Source organism: Ascaphus truei, chromosome 5 (assembly GCF_040206685.1).
Source record: "Ascaphus truei isolate aAscTru1 chromosome 5, aAscTru1.hap1, whole genome shotgun sequence".
NCBI lineage: Eukaryota > Metazoa > Chordata > Amphibia > Anura > Ascaphidae > Ascaphus > Ascaphus truei.
In genome coordinates, this window is record NC_134487.1 from 188751747 (window position 1) to 188761719 (window position 9973).

General features: G+C 50.5%; 1 non-coding gene across 1 annotated transcript; it reads right to left on the reverse strand.

Moving 5' to 3' along the window:
- Nucleotides 1-537: 537 nt before the first annotated feature.
- LOC142496366 (small nucleolar RNA U13) lies at nt 538-632 on the reverse strand. The gene has a single exon (XR_012801965.1). It is a non-coding gene; the product is annotated as a small nucleolar RNA U13 (small nucleolar RNA).
- Between the last annotated feature and the right edge of the window lie 9341 nt (nt 633-9973).

Sequence of the window (9973 nt, forward strand, 5' to 3'; positions counted from 1 at the left end):
TTTGGGAAACTACGTAAAGAGGAATACTGGGCCCTGCGTGCAGAAAGGCTCCGTCCAGACCACACTGTTAAGAGAACAGCATAAATCCCATTTGAAAAGAGGGCTCCTTCGCCCGTCGGCCAGAGTGGAGGCAAAAATAGAGGGGAAGAAATGTGATGCCCTTTTGGATAGTGGATCCCAAGTACCCGTAATCTTTAAGCCATGATACGATCAGCACCTGAAGCATCTGCCATTACAGCCATTGGAGGGGTTTGTCTTGTGGGACCTCAGTGATGCCAGCTACCCATACCTGGGGTACATGATAGTGAAACTGGAATTCCAGAGAAGATTGCTGTCCTTTACCTCTCCTTGTCACCTTTTTATATAAAATTGGTTTCAGATTACATACATTTAAAAAAAAAAATATGAAGATAAGTTATACACTAATTAACTGAAAAGTAAATCCAAAACTTAGATAAGCACTTTTAATAACAGCACAGGACACTACTAATCATAGAAGATAGAGATACATGTTTCTAACATTTTCCTAAGGTTCTGTATCAGACAGGTGATGTGCTAGGCCTTAACAGGTAGGCATGCACATTACACAGCTGTGTGATCACCCATTCATCATGTGTAAGAACCAGAAGGATCAGTGTTCTCTCTGGTGCTGAGAGACCCGGTTCCAGTCCCCTCACAAACAGCTCAGTGTGAGACAGGGACATATGACCACTTATCCAGATTCCACCAGACCCAACCACTTTCCGGTCCAAACAGAGATCTCATGGTACCAAAAACTGCCCTTTGACTTTATAGTGTACACGCTGATCCCACTCTTGCCTCATAAATACAGGAGCATAGTAAACTGGATATGACGAGTCAGTATCCTAAACTTCCTTTCTTTACAGAAATGTGATGTGTACAGTACATGTTGCAGGAATGTGCCTTATCTTTTTCTCAGTCCTACAGGCATATGAGCAGGCAGCAGTCTCACGGCCTCTCCTACTGGTCTGGGGGGAACTGGTGTAGGAACGCGGGTGTAGGTGTTTTGATTGTGGGGGGATGTTTCACTGATGATTCTGTCCACAAGCTCGTCTGCGGCAGACTTTTTGCTGTAGATGGTTCATGAGCAGGGGAGCCAGTTAGACTCATCAGTGTACAAGCCACCCCCCGCCCCACCCCGGACAAATGAGCGCTTGGAAATATTCCAGCACCTGCACCCTTGGCTTGCGACCTCCAGAGAATTGGTGATGGGTGGGGATTTTGTCACGGGAGACCAAGCTTTTTAACACCTTTTACCATCTGGATCCTTTGATTGAATAAAAGCATGAAATAAAATAAATGTATTCACATAAAGAACACACACAGCTTGAATTACTTAAATATCACAAATCAACACATATTCCAATGAAATAACAGGTTTCTGGACTGAAAGTTCAGGCAACAGGACAGTCTTTTGGCTAGGGGCGCAACTTGCCACCCCTATATTTCAGCCAAATAAAAGAATTTCGTTCTGCCCTTGCAGAATTAGTTTCCAAGTCCTTAGATCTAACGAAATCCTGAGCGGGGTACAAATCTGTGATGGTGATAAAACTCCTCTTCACCCCCACCCCCTCCTTCTTGATGTTACAGCAGAGAACACCTTCCCCATGAGCCTGCACCAGCTTATAATACCTTCAAAACCCTATCTGAGCAATGGGGAACAATCTTGGCGTGGGAGCCAAATTCTGCCCTATTGCAAGATTGCCAGTAGTCTTGGTAACCAGGCAACAAGCTTCAGGGCAGGCTAAGGGGCATGTGTGAATGTCCCACGTCCCCCCTGCTTAGCATGCTTGGCCAAACCCCCTTTGCTCAGTGACAGAATATCTGGCTCTTGTCAGAATATCCCCCCAGTTGCTGGCCAGCTGTTTAACCCCTTTGAAGCTCTAACTTTTGTATACATCCTGGAGGGCATCTCCCCAGGGTCCCTTAGAAGCCAGACATTCGGTTATGCATACCTGCCCCCCTGGTATGGTGGGTCATAACCTAGCAGGATTAATCTTTTAATGTATCCCGTCCCCTGCCTGTCATGTAAATCTCCCCACCTCATATAACTGTAAAGGTACTTACACAAGGGCCATGCCCGTTTATGCATTTACACACATGGTACCATTAATAAAATCATAACAGTCTACATGTCTCTCTCCTAATCGTTTGCATACAAAAAATTAGAACACTAGGACATTCCTAATGAAAGTTATACCGTTAATTGGATAAGCTTTTTGATCTGTGCTTTAAATGGTATTTTCCCAATCCCAGGCATACTTTTCCAATTAACCCCTTAAACACAGGCTAGCAGCCTTTATAAAACTGCAGTCAGCCCTAGACTGCAGAGCTGACACTTTAAACACACATTTGATGACTCGGGGGAAACTTTGCCGAGCAACCTGCCTTTAATTGATGGCAAAGATAACGCGTCATCGTCACAGATTTCAACTGCATAATTGAGGCGGGTGGGTGCGTCCTCAGCACATCAAAGATGGATGCGACGTCCAGGCTACTCATGGTGATGATCAGGGAGGCATCCCTGAAGGATGTGGTGGGATCCATGGGAGCGGGCGCCGTGAGCTATTCTTGGTGCCGCCCGAATGGCTCTGTGCGTTCTCGGATTGACTTCCTGTTCACCACCAAGCCGGTACAGCACAGAATTCTCTGACCACAGTACCATTCACTTCCAGGGGTGTCTAGGAGGTGGTTTCCCACCAGGGCCAGGATCCTGGAAGCTGAACTGCGCCCTGCTGGAAAGATAAGAGATTGTGGAAGAGCTAAGAACTGTATACACAGCATGGAAAGAGGAAAGGGACTGTTTCCCCAGCACTGCAGAGTGGTGGGAATTCACGAAGATAAGGAGCCGCTGCTTCCTGCAGGAAAAAGGCAGACCCTGGTGTGTGAGAGGAAGGGGAGTTCAGGGGCCTACAGCGCAAGCTGCAACCCTTGCACGACCTCAGATGCTGCGGATGGGACGTGGATGAGGACTTGGAAGAGACCACAGAGAGCCTGCAAAGGCACTTTGAGAAGGAATCCAGACGAATTATCTTCTGTACCAAAGTGGAGAATCTGGAGATGGGTGAGAAATGCAACTCCACTCCACCCACACACCCCTAAAGGCGCTGGGTGACAAAGATGGCAACTTACAGCAGGGGAAGGAGGGAGTCATGGGGATTGTGAAAGATTTCTATGTGGATCTCTACTCCCCAAAAGCATCAGATAGAGAACAAGCTGACAACTTCCTGTCAGGGATTACAAATATCGTCGACCCAGAAGGAAAAGCAGCCATGAACGCCCCTGACGCTGTAGGAGCTCCACGCTGCAACCAAATCCTTTAAGACAAGTAGGACGTCCGGCGGATATGACATCCCAGCTGAGTTATACACGAAACTGTGGGGCCTGATCGGCCCGGACCTCCTCAAGCTTTACAGGGAGATGGAAGCAGAGGGCAGGATGCCCCCAACGCTGAAAGAAGGAATGCTGACGCTCTTTTATAAACGGAAGGGGGAGAGGTGCGATCTCCAAAAAAGGTGATCGATCTCGCTCCTGAACGTGGACTACAAGATCCTAGCGAAGGTACTAACAAACAGACTAAAAAAGTTCATCCAACAGATCATCCACCCAGGCCAGATGTACGGCATACCAGGCTGCAAGATCGCAGACAGCCTCACTCTAATCAGAGACACGGTCCACTAAATAAAAGACCGACGCGTTCGAGCTGCCCTGGTTAGCTTGGATCAGGAGAAGGCCTTCGACCATGTCTTCCATGGGTATGGGCTGAGTGAGATGTTCTGTTCTTGTTTTAACCTGATGTACCTTGATATTTGCAGTGTGGAGATCGTGAATGGATGGAAGACTAACCCCTTCCTTGTACTCTCAGGGGTATTCAAGGCTGCCCTTTTCACCCCTCCTTTTTGTCTATTTTATAGAGCTCTTCCCCCAGTGCATCAGACGAGACATGGGGATCAGGGGGATCGTCGCGCCATGACCCCAGAGACGTGCAGTGAAATGCACCCTCTACATGGATGACGTCACCATTTCTGTGCAGATAGGCGGTTGGCTGGACTCAAACTAATCAGCCAATCACAAGAGAGGGTTTGGTATAAGAAGCGCACCTCTAGACACCTCCGATATCCCTGACGAAGTACATTCAAAGTACGAAACGCGTTGGATGAGAGGACGCATTCACAGAACTACCCGCTGTGCTATTTTATCCTGTATGCTATTCTTTTCTATCTCCGTTCCCTGCCGCTGCTTCCCTGACCGGCCGATACTGTGAAACTGTTGGCACCACCAGATGACGTCATTGACGTGCGCCGGAAGCAGACGTCACACGCACGGACAGACGCCGAAAGCCAGGGAGTGAGAGCTTGCTTCTCTGCACCAACAGCCGTGAGAACACCGTGGGACAAACAAATCCAACCGGGCTGCTGTGACCACGATGTTGGGCTGATGCCACACACCACGGCGGTTTTGATCAATGCAGAGAGCATTAAAGGAGAAATGAAAGGAGAAGAAAATCCATCTGATGACCACTATACCCCATCCATGGTTGATTGGTAACATGTCCATATACATGTACTGCCAGTAAATATTTTATCTGATGTACGTGCAATACTCACCTGTTCTAATAATATAATTTTTTATACATACTACACTATGAGGTTTTTTGCGCTGTTTCTTTTGTCTTTGTTTAACCTGATGTACCTTGATATTTGAAGTGTGGAGATCGTGAATGGATGGAAGACTAACCCCTTCCTTGTACTCTCTGGGGTATTCAAGGCTGCCCTTTTCACCCCTCCTTTTTGTCTATTATATAGAGCTCTTCGCCCAGTGCATCAGACGAGACATGGGGATCAGGGGGATCGTCGCGCCATGACCCCAGAGACGTGCAGTGAAGTGTACCCTCTACATGGATGACGTCACCATTTCTGTGCAGATAGGCGGTCGGTGAAGATGCTCGTCCAGATGTTTGATGACTTCGGGAAAGCGTCAGGAGCAAAAGTCAGCAGCTGGAAGTCTGAGACCAAGCTATTTGGGCAGTGGAACCTGACTACTGACCCCTTGCCCTTCCCATCAGAGCAGGCCTCATCAAAATCTTGGGCATCTGGTTAGGTGTGGATAGCAAAGGCTGGAATCAAAGACTGAGCAACGTGAAGCAGAAGATTGGACTATGGCGCCTCAGAGCCCTTACATGAAGGGAAAAAAACTGGTACTGCGGAACGAGATTCTTCCTGTTCTGCAGTACATAGCCCAAGCTTGGCCACCTTCGAGCAGAACCTGCTAGGCAATCTCCATGGCAGTGTTTCACTTCATCTGCGGTGCCAAAATGGAAAGATGCAAGCGCGAAGTGATGTGCAAAAAGCCCCTCAAGGGGGTAGAGGAATTCCTGACATCCCTACTATGCTGCGTGCCTTCTTTGTAAGAAACTGCATGCGAATCACTCTAAGAGACAGGTACAAGGATTCTTCTGGCTACTCCATGTCCCGCTTCCTACTCTTGCCGCTCTGGAGAGCACTGGGGTGGGACAAGTGGGGCAGCTCCATCCTTTACAACTGGCACATGCCCTGGTTCTACAAGTACGTGAGGAAATCTGTGAGGCAGAACCAACTGGAGGGAGTAAACCCAGGTCTGTGGAAACCCAAGCAATTGAATCCGATTGGCGTCTAATGTGTTGTTTCAAAAACGTTTTGCTTTTCGCCAGGGGACATTTGACCAAGGGGAGGAAGAGGATGTCGGTACAGAAATGTCGCAGGCTCATCCACAGCATGCTAAACGACTATTCCATCAGTGACGGCCTTGAGGAGGAGGATTAAGCACCCTCCTCCCTCACTCCCCCCCCCGACCCAACCACCACCTACCCCCCCAAAAGTTTTTTCTGTGCAAAATAAAGTTTGAGAGATATGTATGTATGACATGTATTGAAGTAAATGCATGAGATATGTATAGTTTATGCACGAGCAGGAACGCCAACAGAAATCATGGGGCCCGGGACAAATGAAAGGAGCAGCCCCCCCCCCCCCCAACCCATAGTGCACCTACCACGAAAAAATATCTTTTAGCGCGCAACTTTTACTTAACTGTTTTCTTATTGTGATACAGAAAAAACATTACAATGCAACCTGCTTATTTATATATTTTCAACAAAAGACATGTGACTGCCTGCCTGCCTGGGTGGGTGAGTGGGTGAATGACAGTAACTGGGTGGGTGAATGACAGTAGAATGACAGTTGGGTGACTGACGATGGGTGGGTGAATGATGGTGGGTGGGTGAATGACAGTGGGTGGGTGAATGACAGTGGGTGGGTGAATGACAGTGGGTAGGTGAATGACAGTGCGTGGGTGGGTGAATGACAGTGGGTGGGTGGGTGGGTGAGTGAATGACAGTGGGTGGGTGAATGACAGTGGGTGGGTGGGTGAATGACAGTGGGTGGGTGGGTGACTGAATGACAGTGGGTTGGTGAATGACAGTGGGTGGGTGAATGACAGTGGGTGGGTGAATGACAGTGGGTGGGTGAATGACAGTGATTGGGTGGGTGAATAACAGTGGGTGGATGGGTGAATGACAGTGGGTGGGTGAATGACTGTTGAGTGAATGACAGTGGGTGGGTTGGGTTGAATGACAGTGGGTGGGTGGGTGAATGACAGTGGGTGCGTGGGTGAATGACAGTGGGTGGGTGGCGGAATGACAGTGGGTGGGTGGGTGAATGACTGTGTTGAATGACAGTGGGTGGGTGGATGAATGAATGACAGTATGAATGACAGTGGGTGGGTGAATGACAGTTGAATGACAGTGGGTGGGTGGGTGAATGACAGTGGGTGGGTGGGTGAATGACAGTGGGTGCGTGGGTGAATGACAGTGGGTGGGTGGCGGAATGACAGTGGGTGGGTGGGTGAATGACTGTGGGTGGGTGGGTGAATGACAGTGGGTGGGTGGATGAATGAATGACAGTATGAATGACAGTGGGTGGGTGAGTGTGTGAATGACGGTAGGGTGAATGACGGTGGGTGGGTGAATGACAGTGGGTGGGTGAATGAAAGTGGGTGGATGGGTGAATGACGGTTGGTGGATTAATGTTGCATGTGGGTGGGTGTGTGAATGACGGTGAGTGGGTGAATGACGGTGGGTGGGTGGGTGGGTGGTAGACGGTGACTTTAACAGTGACTGGGTGGGTGGGAGACAGTGACTGGGTGGGCGACAGTGACTGGGTGGGTGGGTGGGTGACAGTGACTGGGTGGGAGAGAGTGACTGGGTGGGAGAGAGTGACTGGGTGGGAGAGAGTGACTGGGTGGGAGAGAGTGACTGGGTGACAGTGAGACAGTGACTGGGTGGGTGACAGTGACTGGGTGGGTGACAGTGATTGGGTGACAGTGAGACAGTGACAGTGGGTGACAGTGACTGGGTGGGTGGGAGACAGTGACTGGGTGGGAGACAGTGACTGGGTGAGTGACAGTGACTGGGTGGGAGAGAGTGACTGGGTGAGTGACAGTGACTGGGTGGGTGACAGTGATTGGGTGACAGTGAGACAGTGACAGTGGGTGACAGTGACTGGGTGGGTGGGAGACAGTGACTGGGTGGGAGACAGTGACTGGGTGAGTGACAGTGACTGGGTGGGAGAGAGTGACTGGGTGAGTGACAGTGACTGGGTGGGAGAGAGTGACTGGGTGGGAGAGAGTGACTGGGTGGGAGAGAGTGACTGGGTGACAGTGAGACAGTGATTGGGTGGGAGACAGTGACTGGGTGAGTGACAGTGACTGGGTGGGAGAGAGTGACTGGGTGGGAGACAGTGACTGGGTGGGAGAGAGTGACTGGGTGACAGTGAGACAGTGACTGGGTGGGTGACAGTGACTGGGTGACAGTGAGACAGTGACAGTGGGTGACAGTGACTGAGTGGGTGACAGTGACTGGGTGGGAGACAGTGACTGGGTGGTAGAGAGTGACTGGGTGGGAGACAGTGACTGGGTGGGAGAAAGTGACTGGGTTGGAGACAGTGACTGGGTGGGAGACAGTGACTGGGTGGGAGACAGTGACTGGGTGGGAGAGAGTGACTGGGTGGGAGACAGTGACTGGGTGGGAGACAGTGACTGGGTGGGAGACAGTGACTGGGTGGGAGAGAGTGACTTGGTGGGAGACAGTGACTGGGTGGGAGACAGTGACTGGGTGGGAGACAGTGACTGGGTGGGAGACAGTGACTGGGTGGGAGAGAGTGACTGGGTGGGAGACAGTGACTGGGTGGGAGACAGTGACTGGGTGGGAGACAGTGACTGGGTGGGAGAGAGTGACTGGGTGGGAGACAGTGACTGGGTTGGAGAGAGTGACTGGGTGACAGTGAGACAGTGACTGGGTGGGTGACAGTGACTGGGTGGGTGACAGTGACTGGGTGACAGTGAGACAGTGACAGTGGGTGACAGTGACTGGGTGGGTGACAGTGACTGGGTGGGTGACAGTGACTGGGTGACAGTGACTTACCTTGACCGGGTGGGTGCAGCTTGCTGCCGGACGCTTTCCTCTCCTGCCCCCGATATCCCCGCGGCAGCTGCCCGGGAACGGGAGGTGGGCTCGGGGGAGGGCGGGAAGCTGGCTGCGGGGGGAGGCGGGGGGAAGCATGCCGCAGGAGGAGCGGGTACTTCCCCCTCCATCCCACGTTGGGAGCGGGGGGGGAGGAGATGCGGGCCGCACGAGGAGCTGGTCCTTCCCCCTCCGTTCCACGTTGGGAGCGTGTGGGGGTTGGGAGCGTGTGGGGGGGGGGGAGCGGGCCCTGCTTGCCCTGCGCATGCGCGCCGGGACTGCAGGGAATCGCCACCATTTTTTTTAAACTTTTTTTTTATTATTATTATTTATTTAATTAACTGGCGCCCACGGGGCCCGGGACGCCAGTGCCCTTTCTCCCCCGCTGTTGGCGGCCTTGTGCACGAGATATGTATACTTTATGCACTGCGCCTTTGTTCACGTCAGTTTTTTTTACTTTTGGGAAATTATTATTCATGTATTGTTATGAACTTGTGCATAATAAAAGCATTTTCAAAACAAAAAGCTGTCTGTGAGTGGTTTCACTGGCTTTGCATCTAATCCCATGCTGTGCTTAAAAGCTGTGTGAACAGCGCGCATTCATTTATAAGGGTTCCATGTAAAAATGAATTTCAGGCAAAAGGTGACACTGTGTGCTTATTTGCATGTCATTTCCCAGAATCCCTTGCTGCAGTGGGAGCACTGTATGCTAGGCGATAATGGTGAAAGGCAGGGTTGCAGACCTGTCTAAGACATGTGAATGTCCTCACAAGTGATATTTGTATATGCGGTATGGTGGAGGTTTTTGTTGCCTCTTTCACCCACCATAGTGTGCGTGTGCGTGTGTGGGCGGCAGCGGCTGCGGCGGCGGTGTACACCAGAGCATGAAAAGAAATATGAAATCCATTTTTCTCACTGATTCCACTTGTAGAGAAAAGATTATTGCACCAAAGATAACAATGTAAAGCAGAGTTAATCTATCTGTGCCCCACGAGCCACGTGTTGCTTGTGGAATGACCCTTGAACTGTTCACACCAAAACAATTTTAATCTAGATGTAGCCCTTTTTCTGAACCCTCCCAAAGGAACTACTGGTTGCTGTACAACACCTGCGGCTCCAGGAGATATGAGCCTCCGCTAGCTGGGAGCCTGGGGTAACACTTACACATTTCCTTAGCGCTGCGCCTCCACTTACCCAGGATCCCCGTGATGTGAGATTCCCCTGGGCAAGAAACATACAATAACTTGCACACCGTGTGTATGATAACCAATACCTTTTACTCGAGAACATATACACATATATCAACAATAGAATAACAGGTGTCCCTCTACAGAGGAGACACTAATAACCAAGGTGTCTCACCAAACGCTTCCCCCAACACCGAGTGATCCCACCCAGTGTCCATAGGATCCCCACCCAATGTCCCGCACTCTTGCAGAGAGAGGATATGGGTGACTG